Source organism: Octopus sinensis, linkage group LG10 (genome assembly GCF_006345805.1).
Source record: "Octopus sinensis linkage group LG10, ASM634580v1, whole genome shotgun sequence".
Taxonomy (NCBI): Eukaryota; Metazoa; Mollusca; class Cephalopoda; order Octopoda; family Octopodidae; genus Octopus; species Octopus sinensis.
The window spans coordinates 18107066-18124003 of NC_043006.1; the positions used below are offsets into that span (position 1 = coordinate 18107066).

Consider the following 16938-nt stretch of genomic DNA (forward strand, 5'->3'; position numbering starts at 1 on the left):
GCTTGGCAACCGATGCTGGTGTGTTTATGTCCCCGTTACTTAGCGGTTCGGCAAAAGAGACCAATAGAATAAGTACTAGGCTTACAAAAGAATAAGTCCCAGGGTCGAGTTGCTCGATTAAAGGCGGTGCTCCAGCATGGCTGCAGTCAAATGACTGAAACGAGTAAAAGAGTAAAAGAGAGTAAAGAGTATACATACATACAAATATATATATATATATATATATATATAGGAAACTAGTTTGTTACAAAACCTCTGTTCAAGTTAGAAGCATTATACGAACCCAAAAGTTTATGGCCACTTTAATGTTGCTGTCCAAACAGATTTTCTAACAGACTAATTTCCTAGTTACAAAAATCAACGATTGTATGACACTGTGTTTTCTATATATTGCAAGTAAGGCTAAACTGGTGACATCCCTGGCAATGGAGTATCCACCACCAAGGAGATCCCATACAGATTAAAACCATGTGGTCCGTCCAACCCATGCTAGCATGGAAAACGGACGCTAAACGATGATGATGATGATGATGATGATGATGGTCTGATGGTCTTGGAGCTAGGGTGGCAGGTGTCATCTCCCACTGCAATAAATATTAAGTGCGAGAAGCACACTGAGTAAACCAGCTGGAGCAAATGTCTTCTTGGAGTTAAAATGGTAGCACCATCATCTCTTAGAGGACAGCCACATTAAAGTGGCTATAAACAATACTTATATATATATATATATATATAAATGGTAGTGCCCCAGCATGGCCACAGCTCGTGAGCTAAAACTAGATAAAATAAAATAAAATAAAATAAAATATATATATTTATAAAATTTGATTAGCGGTTATATTATAGAGTCTGCTATAATGAATACATAAACAAGCATATAAACATCTATTGGGATATTTTTTGCTCCTTCTGAAGATATTATGCTCAGAAATATGAACTTAATATTTAATAAAATCACTGTGAGTAATTGAAACAGCTGTAAGGGATAATGTTCGATTTGTTGTTGATAATAAACTCTTATTAACTTCACAATCTCCATTTCCTTCTTCTTCTCTTATACATATATATATATTTATGTGGAGGCGCAATGGCCTAGTGGTTAGGGCAGTGGACTCGCAGTTGCAGGATCATGGTTTCGATTCCCAGACCGGGCGTTGTGAGTGTTTATTGAGCGAAAACACCTAAAAGCCCCACGAGGCTCCGGCAGGTGGTGGTGATCCCTGCTGTACTCTTTCACCACTCTTTCTTCTGTTGGCCTGCTCACTTAGCCAGCGGGGTGGCGTCATTCGAAGGCTAAAACAATGCGAACGCATTGTGACCAGCGATGTGTAACAACACCTGATTGTCTGGTCGGTCACGTGATCACGTGACGTGATATATATTTATATATATATATATATATATATATATCAATGTCCAATATTTTTTTAAAATCTGGATTTGTCTCCGTTAACAGGGGTTGTTGGATCTACCTCATTCTTACAGCAACTGCTCTCACACCATCTCGTCATCTCATCCATTATTGCCTGGAGGACTATGATAAATAGGAGGGGGCTGAGGACTGAACCTTGGTGGACCCCTACCTCTACCCTGAATTCTTCACTGTACTCGTTGCCAACCCTCACCTTACTTACAGCATCCCCGTACATGGCTTTGACAGCTCTCACTAACCATTCATCTATCCCTAGTTTTCTCATTGACCACCAGATAAGGGATCGGGGGACCCTGTCAAAAGCTTTCTCCATGTCAATGAAAGCCAGGTACAGGGGCTTAACTTTCTGTATGTTATATATATTTGTAAGTCCTGGTGTTTTTGTTATGTATTTGTCTGAATATTTTTTATCATACCTAATGCACCTATGATAGGAATTGTTTCTATTTTTAGATTCCACATTCGAGTCACCTCTATTTCCAGGTCTTTGTATTTTGAAAGTTTCTCCATTTCTTTTAGAGAAACATTGTCATCTGCTGGTATTATTATTATTATCATTATTATTATTATTATCATTATAATTATTATTATTATTATTATTATTATTATTATTATCATTATCATCATTGATATTTGCTTTCACTAATTTCATGTAAGTTTTCATCTGATCTTGAGGTGTCTGTAATATATTTGTTTTGTCTTGTTTTCTCTTTTGTTTGTTGGTTTGTTTTTTGTTTTTTTTTTGTTTTTCTACAGAATTTGAAGATGTTTTTGCATTCTATTGTGGCCGGGGTTATTTTTGTTCTCTCCCACACTTTGTTATGAAACCTTTCATCTTACGAAAAGGTTATTGTGTCAAACAGGTATTGTATGAATCAGAAAGAAAAAAAAAAACATTAAAACAGGCCTTGTACATTGTGTGTGCCATAGCCTTCCTGGCTATTTTTGAGTTCTGTGTTGCTAAGTTGCAGGCCTTGTATGACTTTAAGCAATTTTCTATTCATATTTCTTTCCTACACTTATCTTTATCAAAAGTGTTTCTCTCTTTCTCCCTCCTCCCTCTCTCTCTCTCTCTCTTTCTGTCTCTGTATTTTTATTTTTCTCTCTCTATCCTCCAACACATTTTGTTCATTTTCATTTCAATGCATTTGTACTTCAATAGCTTTTCATGCTTCCTTCCCAGAAATATCTTTGGTTGGAAAGACATCAAGTTGATTTTTTTTTGTGTGTATGTGTGTGTGTGTGGGGGGGGGGGGTCAGAGTTTTCCTTTACTTTTCTCCCTTTATCTTTTATCTTTTTTATTATTTGTTTCAGTCATTAGACTGTGGCCATGCTGGGGCACCACCTTGAAGAATTTCACTCAAGTGACTCGACCCCCTGTACTTATTTTCTGGTGCTTATTCCATCAGTATCTTTTGCCAAACCACTAAATTATGAGGACACAAACACACCAACACTGGTTGTCAAGTGTGGTGGGGTACAAACACCCACACACACCACACATATTTATTTATACAATTATATATACGACATGTTTCTTTCAATTTCTCTCTACTAAATCCACTCACAAGGCTTTGGTCTGCCTGAAGCTATAGCAGAAAACATTTGTCCTAGGTGCCATGCAGTGGGACTGGACCTGGAGCCATGTGGTTGGGAAGCAAAGCTTCTTACCACACAGCCACATCTACATCATTTATTTATATATTTTTAGTATTATAACCATTGTCATAATCACATTTTTTAAATTCAGAGTATGTCTATACCATATATATATATATGTTTATATATTTATATATATATATATATACACACACACACACATATACGTATATATATATATATTCAGCCGAAATTACTACGATGATCCGGTTCTTGACTGAAGACTGAGGGGTTCGAATGTCCTGTCCATGTTTATTGTATCGTCTTCTATGAGTTATACGTTCTTGTCCATGTTGTATTTTTCTACATACCTTAATATATATATATATATATATATATATAGGTGAGAAAGTTGGTGTGTGAAAGCACATGGTTGAATATATAGAAAATAGTAAAAAGTGAAAAAACTACAGAAGGCTTGTTTTAAAAGGTTAAAAAAAATATATTTGAGTCATTATGTCTGAAGAATGTTATAAATTTTTTTCATTGTATGAAAAAAATTTATAACCTTAGTTTTTTTGTGTGTGTATGTGTGTGTGTGGGGGGTAAGAGTTTTCCTTTACTTTTCTCCCTTTATCTTTTTTATAATTTGTTTCAGTTTTATTATTTGTTTTCAGTTTTTTCACTTTTTACTATTTTCTATATATATATATATATATATATATATATAATACTTTCTTTTTCTTTCATTATTCAGATTTGTCAAGGATAAATCTACATACTGTCTAATGGAGTTACCTACTTATCTGACCATACATGACGACTTGGTTGCTGGAAATGATGTAGTAGATTGTTTATTTATGTTGATTGCACACTTTGCATAAGCTGTCATTCTCTTATTTCATTAACTATTTGCGTCTTGTAGAGTTAAAATCAAACCTTCCGCTTCCGTTATTAGTCCAGAGTTTTGTGAGACTTCATTGGTTTCCATATTGGCCCATTTTCTAGCTTTACAATCACATAGGATACTGACCTGAGAGAAATTATAACTCTTCACTTTTTCTTTTGCTTTTAAATCACTTTTTGTTATGTTTTTCTTATCATTTTTATGCTGTTTTCTTCATTTCTAAACATTTTCCTTCTGTGTAATTAGCTTGTAGTTTATATTGTCACATTTTCTTTATACAGGAAGTCTCCCAGAGCTGAGCTGCTTTTTCTCAGCATTGAGAGGTACTGCAGATATGGGATTAGAACACAAGACAGATTCTCCAAGCTGAGCCAACTGTATATGAGAGGAGTGAAGGCACATAGCTAAGTGGTTAGGGCATTCAGTTTGCAATTATCCAGTTATGAGTTCAATACTCATTGGTACATTGTGTCCTTGAGCAAGGCACTTATTTCGTATTGCTCCAGTCTTCTCACCTGATAAAAATGAGTAGTACCTGTAAGTCAAAGAATTGGTCATGTTACAGGTATGCATGTCTGTGGAGCGTTCAGCCACATGCATGTTAATTTCATGAGCAAGCTGTTCCATTTATTGGATCAGCTGAAACACTCATCATCGTAACTGATGCTGTGCCAGTCATATGTGAAAAGAGACTCCCTTCCCCTTGCAATCTTTACCCACATTTGGTGTTAACATTTCCGTTGATTGCTCTGGTAAAACTGTGATTTTATCTTGATTGATTTTGCACTGACAGTTTTTGTTGGCTTGGTTCTAATCAATCACTAAAGCAAATCTTTAGACTCTGAGTAAAATAATGAGATTCTAGCATGTTTCTCTTTTTATGTTTTTGTTCATATGTTTTTTAAATCATAGATGAAGTGTCCAGCAAGTTTATTACTGCCAACTCATAAATTCACCATGAATAATTTATGTCATGATAAATACATCACCTGTAATTTTTTACATCACTTGAATATTTTATTTTGCAGCAAAATATTGAAAAAGCAGTAAATTCATCATAATGCTTTTTATCCATAGAGTAACTACACCTTAAAATGTTATTTAAAATTTCTCTTCGTATAGTGAATAAATACTTTGCATTTCCTTAATGCAAAATAAAGTTTTTCTTTCATTTGTTGCCTTACAGCATATAAAAGAGCCTGTGTAATAAGCTTAATTTTCTTAACTGCCTGATAAAATAAGTATATTTGGTTTCTCTGCTGTAACACAGGGGAAAATGTATGTGAGTACAAAAATTTAAAGGACTGTATAATGAAATTTTATGTTCCACTCTTCATTTCCTGATGATCTTAAAAAAAAACATGTTTAGATCTTCTATGTCAGGGGTTGGGGAACATTTTTTGCTAATTACCCCAAAATATATTTATTTACCCCACTGATTTGAAAATAAGCATTCATAGATTCCTTGAATTCAAAAGGTTCATTGAATCTGTTTTATCAAATCTATTGATATGAATTTATTTATGCATTCATATTACAGTGGACAGATGCAGTGTTGTCAGAGGAAAAATTTCTCTCATAACAAGGAACACATTTTTTAATATAATTTTACTTACATCTAATGAGTCCTCATTACCCCCAAGAATTTCATTTTTACCCCAGTTCACTGACCCCTGTTCTATGTGCTTAGTAATAAGTCAAAATACAATAAATTATATTACTGACACAGGCTGCTACAGAAAAAAACTATGTGGACTAATTAGCTTTAAGTCATTATATTTTGATTTGATCTCAAGAGGAAATAATGGCCTGAGTCGATGTGAAACTGTTCATTAACAATAGAAAAGAAATTCAAGGAGAATTATGAATATCAAATTTTATTTAATATGTACAGGAAAAGAAATCAAATTAATTTTATAAAAATAATATTTTTTTAAAATTGCAGTAAAAAGATAACACTATTTTAAAATGAAGGAAGGAAGAAGCATTCTAAAAAGACAAATTATGACCAATGCCTCTTAAATAATATTTTGTTAGTTTGATATCCACTATATACTTAAAGTGGTTATAATGTTGAAGCCTCAAATCTGTGGGTTTCATCTCAAAAAAGCATCTCTTATAGACATATAGTATTAAAAAGCACTGATATATATCAGTAAAAGACAAAAACTTCCAGTAGTGGAGGTGGTGTTGCTATATATGTATTTCTGCATCTTTGAACTTCATCAGAAGCAAGTATCTGCTGGCAACTGCACACTAAGACAAATTTAGCTTCTACCGATATAGAAAAACAGTAATTGAAAAATCACCAATGTTGCAATTAGCTGGCAGGCTGAAAGATATTTTTTATAAGTGCCAGAAGCAGTTGTAGTTCAAAATAGCAATCTATATATCATACTTAAATCAGATATACAGTTGAAATCCAGAAAGCTGTTGTATTTGTCTCAAGAAAGCATCTCCTATTGACATATAGAGTAGAAGTTAAATTAATCTTAACAAGCAGTTGTTAGTGGATACTTGCAATTTAAAATGCTCAAAGAAGCACATATACATATTTAAAAAGTGCCACCATTACTGCTGGACATTTTTTTGTCTGTTACCGATATGTAACTGTGTTTTTTAACACTATACATCTACAAGAGATACTTTCTTGAGACAAAAACCAACCACAATTTTTTGGGGCTTTCAACCGTATATTTGCTTTAGGTATGATATAAGGTTTGCTATTTTGAACTAAAAGTGCTTTTGATGCTTATGACAAAATATGTAAATATGTCTGTGCGTGTGCGTGTTTGTGTGAATGCATAAATATATGTATGTGTGTGTGTATAACTATAGATATATATATATGTACGTATATCCCTCTCTCTCTTTCGGAGAGGCACTGAGCAGCTATACGCACACATACACACATGGCAGTAACTTCCACCTACCGAACTCAATCACAAAGCTCCGGTCGGCTCGGGGCTATAGTGGAAGACATCTACCCAAAGTGCCATGCAGTGGGACTGAACCCGAAACCATGTAGCTAGGAAGTATATATATATATTATATATATATATATATATATATATATTTATATATATATATATATATATATATATTATATATATATATATATATATTATATATATATATATTTATATATATTATATATTATATATATATATAATGTATATATATATATATTTATATATATATTTATATATATATATATAATATATTTTATATATATATTATATATATATATATATATCTATATATATATATATATATATATATATATAATGTATATATATATATATATATATATATAATGTATATATATATATAATATATATATATATATACATACATGTTACTTGATTTGATTAGCAGATCTGTTTTTACATTAGTTGTATTATGATAAAAATGTTAAGTCATAGCTAAAGGTTTTGGGTGATCACTAAAACTGATAAAAAGATGAATAAATAAATAGTGCGAGTTCTTTATATATTGATGGTATTTTCGAAATGGAGACATTTGGGCATTTATAGTAATTTATAGCAACTTAGGCTTATCTGATTTGGTTTTATGCAAAGATGGACAGATGTGTAGTTGGAAAGGAGAGAGACATAGACAGAAAGACAGAAACAGACAGATAGACAGATGGACGGACAGGTTGACAAACAGACAAAAGGTGATGGTGATAAGAGAAAGAGAAAGAGGAGACTGGCATGTAGAAGAACATTAAGAGAAAATGTTTGGGCAATTCCTTAAATGAGATAAAAGTCAGATTTCTTAGGGTTATACATAAAACATTAGTAAATTATGAAAAATTCCATAGCGTCTTTCTGTCCTACAAATTTTCTATACTCATCTACTTTTATGGTATCAGATAAATGCATCTGATAATATTGATGTATAGAAGAAAATGACAGATACATACTTGCATACACAAAGGAGCACTCCGTTGGTTACGACGATGAGGGTCCCAGCTGATACGATCAACAGAACAGCCTGCTCATGAAATTAACGTACAAGTGGCTGAGCACTCCACAGACATGTGTACCCCTAATGTAGTTCTCAGGGAGATTCAGCAGGATACAAAGTGTGACAAGGCTGGCCCTTTGAAATACAGGTACAACTCATTTTTGCCAGCTGAGTGGACTGGAGCAACGTGAAATAAAGTGTCTTGCTCAAGGACACAACGCGTCGCCGGGAATCGAACTCACGGCCTTACAATCGTGAGCTGAATGCCCTAACCACTAAGTCACGTGCCTTCACATACTTGCATACATATATGCTTACATAAATATATATATATAGTCCTGCACCCTTCCAATTCAGTATTCTTCCTAACACTTTATTCATTAAAGCACTAGCTAGTTTTAGACCTGGCTGTTTTTCACTAACTGCCTCTTTCATTTTCTTTAACCATTCAGCATTTCCATTATGATTAACTGGCTTATTCCAGATATTATCCAAAACTTTCTAGCTCCTTTTGCATTAAGCTTCTCATCTTCAGTAGTTTCTTCTACACTATTTATTTGGCAATAAAATCTCCTCTGGTCTGTCTCAAACAATCTGTTCTATTGGTACTAATTTATTCTTTTCTAATATCTGGAAAGCTTACCTGCTCTTGCTAGGATATGCTGTTTCAGCTCTTCCATGGCTATTCCAAATCTTCTCTCTTTGACTAAGTATTTTTTCTCAAGAGAAGATTTTAAAATCTTGTGTTTCCTAAATTGTCCTATTTCCAGGTTCCTATTCTATTCTGACCTTGGCTTAAAGTTTTCACTTTATTTTCTAATCTCTTGTTTTGCATCTGCTCCTTCCTAGTAATTTCTTAAGGAATACCTAGTCCACTAGTAACTATTACCCCTCTTGCATAAATCAATAGGGTACTTATATTTCTAGCATTTATCCAACTGATAGCAGCACCTAATTTCCTAGTAATATCTAACAATTTCCTTCTATTAACACCTTTTAGTGCTGGTAATCTTTGTCTTTCTTCTTTACTCAGTACTTCCTTCAACTCATCTAAAATCCAACTGGCAGTGCTATTATTTTTTCTTGTAGGTTATTTTTTATCAATATTATTATTATTATTATTATTATTATTATTATTATTATTATTCACTAGTCTTATTTTTATCACATGCTTTCACTGCACTACTGAGCACAGCTCTGTGTGTCTTGGGTATGTGCTGTGGTTTGTTGTGATGTTCTTATTGTTACTGTATTGATAATGTTTTACATAGGATGTGTGCAGTGCCTATTGTGCTATTTTCTGTATGTTATATATACGTATTAGTCCTGGTGTTTTTGTTATGTATTTGTATAAATATTTTTTATCATACCTAATGCACCTACTATGATGGGAAATGTACCATATTTGAGTTACTTCTATTTCTAGGTCTTTGCATTTTGAAAGTTTCTCCATTTCTTTTAGAGAAACATTGTCATCTGTTGGTATTGATACATCGACTAGAAAGCATTTTTTTCTTGATGTTCTCCAACAACATCTGGCCTATTGGCTTTAATTTCTCTATATGTGTGTATTGGCATATCCCACGGTATGGTTTCTTTTTCATTTTCTGTGACCTTTTCTGGTGTGTACCTATAACATCTGTTTTTCTGTTGTTGACATAGCTCCCAGTGTATATAGATCCCAACTCTGTTGTATCTGTGAATATATTTCTTCTTAGCCAGGACTGGGCAGCCAGAGACAATATGTTTTATTGTTTCTTATCCATCTTCACATATTCTGCAGTTACTTGATATATTTCTTTTCATTATATGCTTTTGGTAATTTCTGGTGGGGAGGCTTTGGTCTTGTGCTGCAATTAAAAATCCCTCAGTCTCTGCTTTGAGTCCTGAGCTTCTCAACCATTGTTAGGATTTTGCTTTGTCTATTTCTTTTGCATTTAGTTTAACCCAGTATTTGCCATGAAGGGGCTTTTCTTGCCATCGTTTTATCATGAGCCATTGCTGCTCCAGTTTTAGAATGGATTTCAGTTGTTTTATACCTCTTGTTGTTTCTTCTTTTTCTTCATAGTTGTTAGGTACAATGATTTCTGTTTTGGATTTGTCAATTTCCCTACAGACTGAAAACAGTCTTTTGTATTGTTTGTATTTTGTGTCTGTTTGCATTAGTTTTCCTTGCTTCTAAAGTAGGTATTTTGTAGTCATATGATGGTTATTTTGTAATAGTTTTCTAGCTGTATAAGCCCTCTACCAACTTCCATACATTGTATATATAACCTTTCTATGTCAGATTTTGGGTGGTGCATCCTAAATCCTGTCATTATTTTTCTTGTTTACCTGTCTATTTTGATTTAGTGACCACTTAAGAATATTGTAGCTGTAACTTATAACAGGGACAGCTAGAGTGTTGATACCTATTATCTTGTTTTTCGCAATGAACTCTGTTTTCAGTATTAATCTAAACCATCTATAGTAATATTTTTTTAATTTTGTCTTTAATCTGTGTGTGTTGTATCATATCTAGTTCATTGATTCCTAAGTATTTGTATGTCTGACTTTGGTCTTATTTTCTTATTTTATTTGCTTTATCTAGTGTGATGTTGCTACTCTTAACTAGTTTTCCTCTTTTCAAGGTTACTTTGGAACATTTTTCTAAACCAAATTTCATGTTTATTTCTTTAGTAAATCCATGTGCTGTCTGTAGTAATATTTCCACTTGTTTATCATTTGTAGCGTACAATTTTAGATTATCTATATATAAGAGGTGGCTGATTGTTTTGCCGTAACAGTTGTATCCACATCCAGTTCTGTTTAGCATGTCAGATAAAAGTGGCAATGCCAAGCAGAAAAGGTGTGGAGAGAGCATGTCTCCCTAGAATATTCCTCTTCTAATGGGGATGGCTTTGATTTTTATGAGTCTCTCTTTTGTCTGGAGCTGTGGCACTGTCTGCCATTTATTCATGGAATGTGTTATATGTTTTATGATTATTGATGCTACATTGTTCATGGCTAGTGTTTCTAGGATCCATTTGTGGGGAATACTATCAAAAGCCTTTTGGTAATCAATCCAGACCATACTTAGACCCTTCTTTTTTCTATAGTTGTCTTCAGTTCTGGCTTTATTGATCATTAGCTGATCTTCACAGCCATATGAGCCCTTACAGTATCCCTTCGGCTCTTCTGGAAACTTGTTGTTGTTGTTGTTATTATTATTTTGTGATATTTTTCTCTTACCACATTTGGATTTGAAATTGAATGGTAAGTATTTGATCTGCAAACTAATTATTTCCTACAGTGGCAATCTATTCCAAATCTATTCATAGGTGATAGAATATATTGCCACTATAATGTAAGCTGCCAATTTCTTGCAGGGAAATGCACCATCTGCACTTCTATTCTTGAAACAGCTGTAAGAGATTACTTGCACACCTACTTACTTCTTCTCATCCAGCTTTAGGTTCTACCTATGATGAGTTATTGTTTCTACATTGAGTTACAAACATTCCCTTACACTCTCACCATCTAAAATGCACCTGACCAGTTATTAGCTCAATGAAAATCAATGTCCAATGACACCATTGCTCGCAAAATACAAATTATTTATTAATAAATTAATTAATGAGCATACAATAAACCTAGTTAGTATTAAGACTTCAATTTTCTGTCAGCTGGATGTTTTTTTAATTCTTGTTTATCTAAAAACTATTTAATGTCTTCAGAAGTGGTGGTGGTGGTGGTAGTGGTGGTGATAGTGGTGGCAGTAAAGGTGGTATTAGTGGCAGCAGCAGTAATGGTTGCAGTGGTGGTGATGGTGATGGTGGTGGTGGTGGTGGTGGTGATGGTGGTGGTGGTAGTAGTAGTAGTAGTAGTAGTAGTAGTAGTAGTAGTAGTGTATGTGTGTGCATGTATGCATATGTGTGCATGTGTGTGTGAGCAATAGCAAAAATAAAGGAAAGAATTTCACAACAGACCCGGTAATGGTTGTGGTGGTGGTGGGGAGTGTTTGGTTGCAGCGGTGGCGGCGCTGGTGGTGGTGGGGGGGAGTGTTTTGTTGCAGCGGTGGCGGCGCTGGTGGTGGTGGTGGTGGGGAGTGTTTGGTTGCAGCGGTGGCGGCGCTGGTGGTGGTGGGGGGGAGTGTTTTGTTGCAGCGGTGGCGGCGCTGGTGGTGGTGGTGGTGGTGCTGCTGCTGCGGATGATGATGGTGTTGGCATTAGTGGTCTTAAGCTGCATTTGTTTCTTCTTCTCAGTTAGTTATAGATAATTTAATGTAGTTCTTCAGGAATCTCAATACACTTGGCACCATGAAAATAACAACAAAAACAAAATCAAAAACAAAAATAATGTAAATTAACAAATAACTTTAATGAAGCAGAACGAAACAAAAGATTTCTCTACTTTAGATCAACTGTAATGAATGATATTTTTGGAATATATTCCAAAATGGAATGGATATCGTAGTTGGGATACCCATGCTGGTGGGGCCTCACAGAGGAAATGACGAAGACCAAGCCCTCTGAGATATGCTGTGACTGTGAAGACCCGACAAATGAAGTGAGTTCATGGCTCACAGGACGGCCTGCTGTGCTAACCTTGGATCATAGAGTGACCCGCTGTTCTTGAGGAGACCTATTGAGCCAAGTACGTCAACACCGACATCAAAATAAAAGTCAAATGGAATTGTAGTTCAGATACCCGTGCCGGTGACACGTAAAAAGTATCATCCGAACATGGCAGATGCCAGCACCACCTGACTGGCATTTGTGTCGGTGACACGTAACAGCACCAACTGATTGTGGCCGTTTGCCAGCCTCCCCTGGCCCCTGTGCCGGTGGCACGTAAAAAGCATCCACTACACTCACGGAGTGGTTGGCATTAGGAAGGGCATCCAGCTGTAGAAATACTGCCAGATCAGACTGGAGCCTGGTGCAGCCTCCTGGCTTCCCAGACCCCGGTCAAACTGTCCAACCCATGCTAGCATTGAAACCGTACGTTTAATGATGATGATGATGATGATGATTCCACAATTGTTTGACAGAACTAAGAAAATATTTCGAATAATTTACAAATATTTTTGAAAAGCATGATTGTGTGGTTAAGAAGCTCCCTTTCAAACCAAGTGATTTCAGGTTCGATCCCATTGTGCAACACTCTGAGCAAGCACCTTCTATTATAACCCCAGTAAAACCAATGTCTTGTGAGTGAAATTTGGTAGATGGAAACTGGAAGAAGCCTGTTGTTTACATACATGGATATGTACATACATATACATATGTGTGTGTATGTGTGCGTGAGTGTGTGTGTGTGTGTACGCCTTTGTATTTGTCCCTACCTCACTGCTTTACAACCGGTGTTGGTTTGTTTACATCCCCATAACCTAGCAGTTTGGCAGAAGGGTTTGATAGAATAAGTACCACATTTAAAATACAAGTACCAGGGTCAATTTCAACAGGGTACCCAAGTATGGCTGCAGTCCAATGACTGCAACAAGTAGAAAGATAAAAAAAATTAAATTAATTCTTCCTTTTGTTCCTTATTTTTCTTTTGGATATTTGTTCTTTTTCAGAATTCATTAAAAATAAAAGATATTTCTGTATGGAATAATATAATTATGTTCCCATGTAGCGTAAATCTTGGTTCTACTTATAAAATGGAATTGAGCGAATATTGAATTGAATTAATAATATATGTGTAGTCACAGAGACAGAAAAATCATATTTTTCTGCCATTAAAACATAAATTAAGGATGTTATTAGATATTGCCATTTGGAGTTCTGCACTAAGAAAAAATGCCCATTGAAAGGAAGGCATCACATTACAGAATTTATTCAAAGTATATAATTCTTTAATCGCTTTCTCTGTCTTTCTCTTTCTCTCTTTCTCTATCTCTCATTCTCTTTCTCCCCTCTCTCTCTCTTTCTCCCCACTCTCTCTCTTTATCTATCTATCCAAATATTTCAATCATTATATCTCACTGTTTCCTTCTCTATCTCTATGAATCACCTTGTTTTCTCTCACTTCTACTAAGTATGCATTTATAAACATATACATGTGTGTGAGTGTGTTTAGATATGTATATGTATTATATTACATATCATAATATCATATGTAATATATATATATATATATATATATATACATATATATATATATATATATATATATATATATAATATATATATATATATATATACATATATATATATATAATATATATATATATAATATATCTCTAGGTATGTATAAATATATATAACTATACACATATATATATATACATATATTTATTATATATATGGATATATATATATATATATATATATATATATATATATATATTATATATATATATATATATTAGAGGGAAACCGCTATATGCTAGAAATAGATCCGCTACGGTCTCACCACTAAGAAATTTAGCAAAACAACCAAAACATAATCGAGCAAGACAAAAGAAAAGTAATAAAAATATGGATTATTCGTATACATGTTTCACTATCAACAAATGACGTAATCTTACTTATGTAATTGTCTGTAGATCATCGGTACGACCGTCCAAGGTGAATATAATTTGCAGGACTGCATACTAAGTTGAGTCTGAGGCCATGTGGGAAGTTGAACAGAAACATGATGTCGCCATCACTAGTGATCACCCCAAACACCATGATGTTGACTAGATATTTGATTTTAATCACTCTCGGTACATGTTTTGGAGACACAGCAAGCCAATGGTTGTTCTGTGTGTTCACCATCTGATCCTGGCAGAAATGTTTCTCATTTGAGAAAAATTAAAGCATGTTTGGTTGGAGAGGATGCTCGAATTTGTTCGAAAGCTGTGTAACGCACTCTTACCTCTTTTCCTTGATGGCCTGGAATAAAATTTGGCCTTTCTTCATCTTGCATGAGGAATACTGAATGCTTTCATGCACTACCTGCCTGATAAAAAAAGCTCAAACACTCCCATGTCTCTGACAATTTACCTGATTGACTTGGAGGGATCATTGTCAATCATGGCCTGGATCTCACCAACAAATTCAGAAGTTCTTTTCTTATTAGAACGATCAGAGTTAGTTTTCCAAGCTGCCGTACCTTTGTAATCATCATTAGACTCATCCAACTCTTCCTCAATCCTCTTCACTGTCCTCAGATCGACACTCAAACACTCTGAAACATTTGTATTTGATCCTCTGGTGCAAATGCCAAGCACTATAGCATGTCATTTCCAAATTTCAGGCAGAGTGAATTGCGTTATGGTACTGTCTTTCTCACAGATGGTCCCCAACTGACCCTACTATACTATGCAGTTGACAAAATCAAAAACAAACAATGCGCATGCACAAAATAAAAAATAAAAAATGGTGACAATTTGCCCGTGATGATGATGAAGAGGGGGATGTGTTATGTATGAATGCATGCATATGCTTAAAGACTTATCAGTGAACATTTATATTTACAAACATGGAAAGTACTCATTCTATCATATGAAGTGTGTATATTTTATTTGAAGCAACTACTATAAAGAATAATGAAGTCTGAGTTTCTATTGTGGCAGGGAAGCAATATAACAATATATAAACAAAAATATTTTCAAATACTCATAAAATATTATAACTGATTCTACATAGAGTTTTAACTGGTGGCTGGAAAAAGGCTAGAATTTTGTTTCAAATTCATCTAATCAACTGTCATAAGAAAAACACATCTTTGTTAATTACCATGAAAGCACATGTTAACCTATCTTCAGTGTCATGTACATAAAACATATGTAAGCAAGGAAAGTGACTATTATTAATGAGATTAATGATCCAAAGAATTTTTTTTTAATTATATGACCATCATTAGAGTTGCAGCAAATACATCAAATTGTTTTAGCCAGTTGACAGCTGCATGTGTAACAGGGCACAAAATTAACATCTCTCCATTTGATTAATGAGAAGGAGCATCAAAGAGACTTTGACACTGACCACTGGTAAGAACAATACTCCTAAGACGGATGGAGAAAATTCGAAGCATTGCTTTGGTATAATAGTTAGAATGTCTGCCATGTTTATAGAAAGAGTGGGTTCAAGTCCCATAAACAGCCCTTGAATTTTTACCTAAGTAAGGGATTTTTTTTATCCAATATTGTATACACTATTAATTATAGCTTTAGCTACTCTGAGTTCCACTGTTAAAAATCACTTACTTAATACATCTCAAAGTTTCTAAATTCTTGTGGTTGGTAAGCAAGCTACTTACCACACAGCCATTCCTATGCCTATGTCTGAATTTTTTCACATCTTTATCTTTTACTTTTCATCAGTCATTGTACAGCAGTCATGGCAGGACACAATCTTGAAGGGTTTTAGTTGAACAAGTGAACTACAGCACTTATTTTGAAAGTCTGGTACTTATTCTATTGGTCTCTTTTGCTGAGCTGCTAGATTATGAGGATGTAGACAAACCAACATTAATGTTTTGTAAATGAATTTGGTAGATGGAAACCGAAAAGAAGCCCATTGCATGTGCATGTATGTGTCTGTGCAAATGTAGATGTGAGTGAGTCATCATCATTATCATCATCATTTAACCCTTGTTTTGTTACAACAAATTGTAAGCTGTCCCTGGGTGATCAAAGCACAGTATCTGTTTATATCAGCTTAATATCTGATTTGGTCCCTATTTGAGGGCTACCAATTAAACTGATTTTTAGAATGAGACAAAGAGTTAAGAGCTTATTCTTTGCCTCAGTCTTTTCTTAAGCTGGCAGAATCATAAGTGCACTGAACAAAATGCTTTGTGACTTTCTTCCAGTTTTACATTCTGAGTGCAAATTCCACCAAAGTTAACATTGTCTTTCATCCTTTTGGTATCAATAGAATACATACCAGTCGAACATTGTGGTCAATGTAACAGACTAGTTTCCAGTCCCACCAATTTTCATGCCTATAGTAGAAAAGATCATCATCATCATCCTCATTATCATTATATGCTTGACTTTTGCTTTACATTTGTACAAGTTGACTCCAAGTCTCACCCAGAGACTTCCAGAGA

General features: G+C 34.4%; 1 pseudogene; it reads left to right on the forward strand.

The window, feature by feature from the left end:
• The first annotated feature begins 16498 nt into the window (after window positions 1-16498).
• On the forward strand, window positions 16499-16678 carry LOC115216902 (annotated as a pseudogene).
• Window positions 16679-16938: the final 260 nt, after the last annotated feature.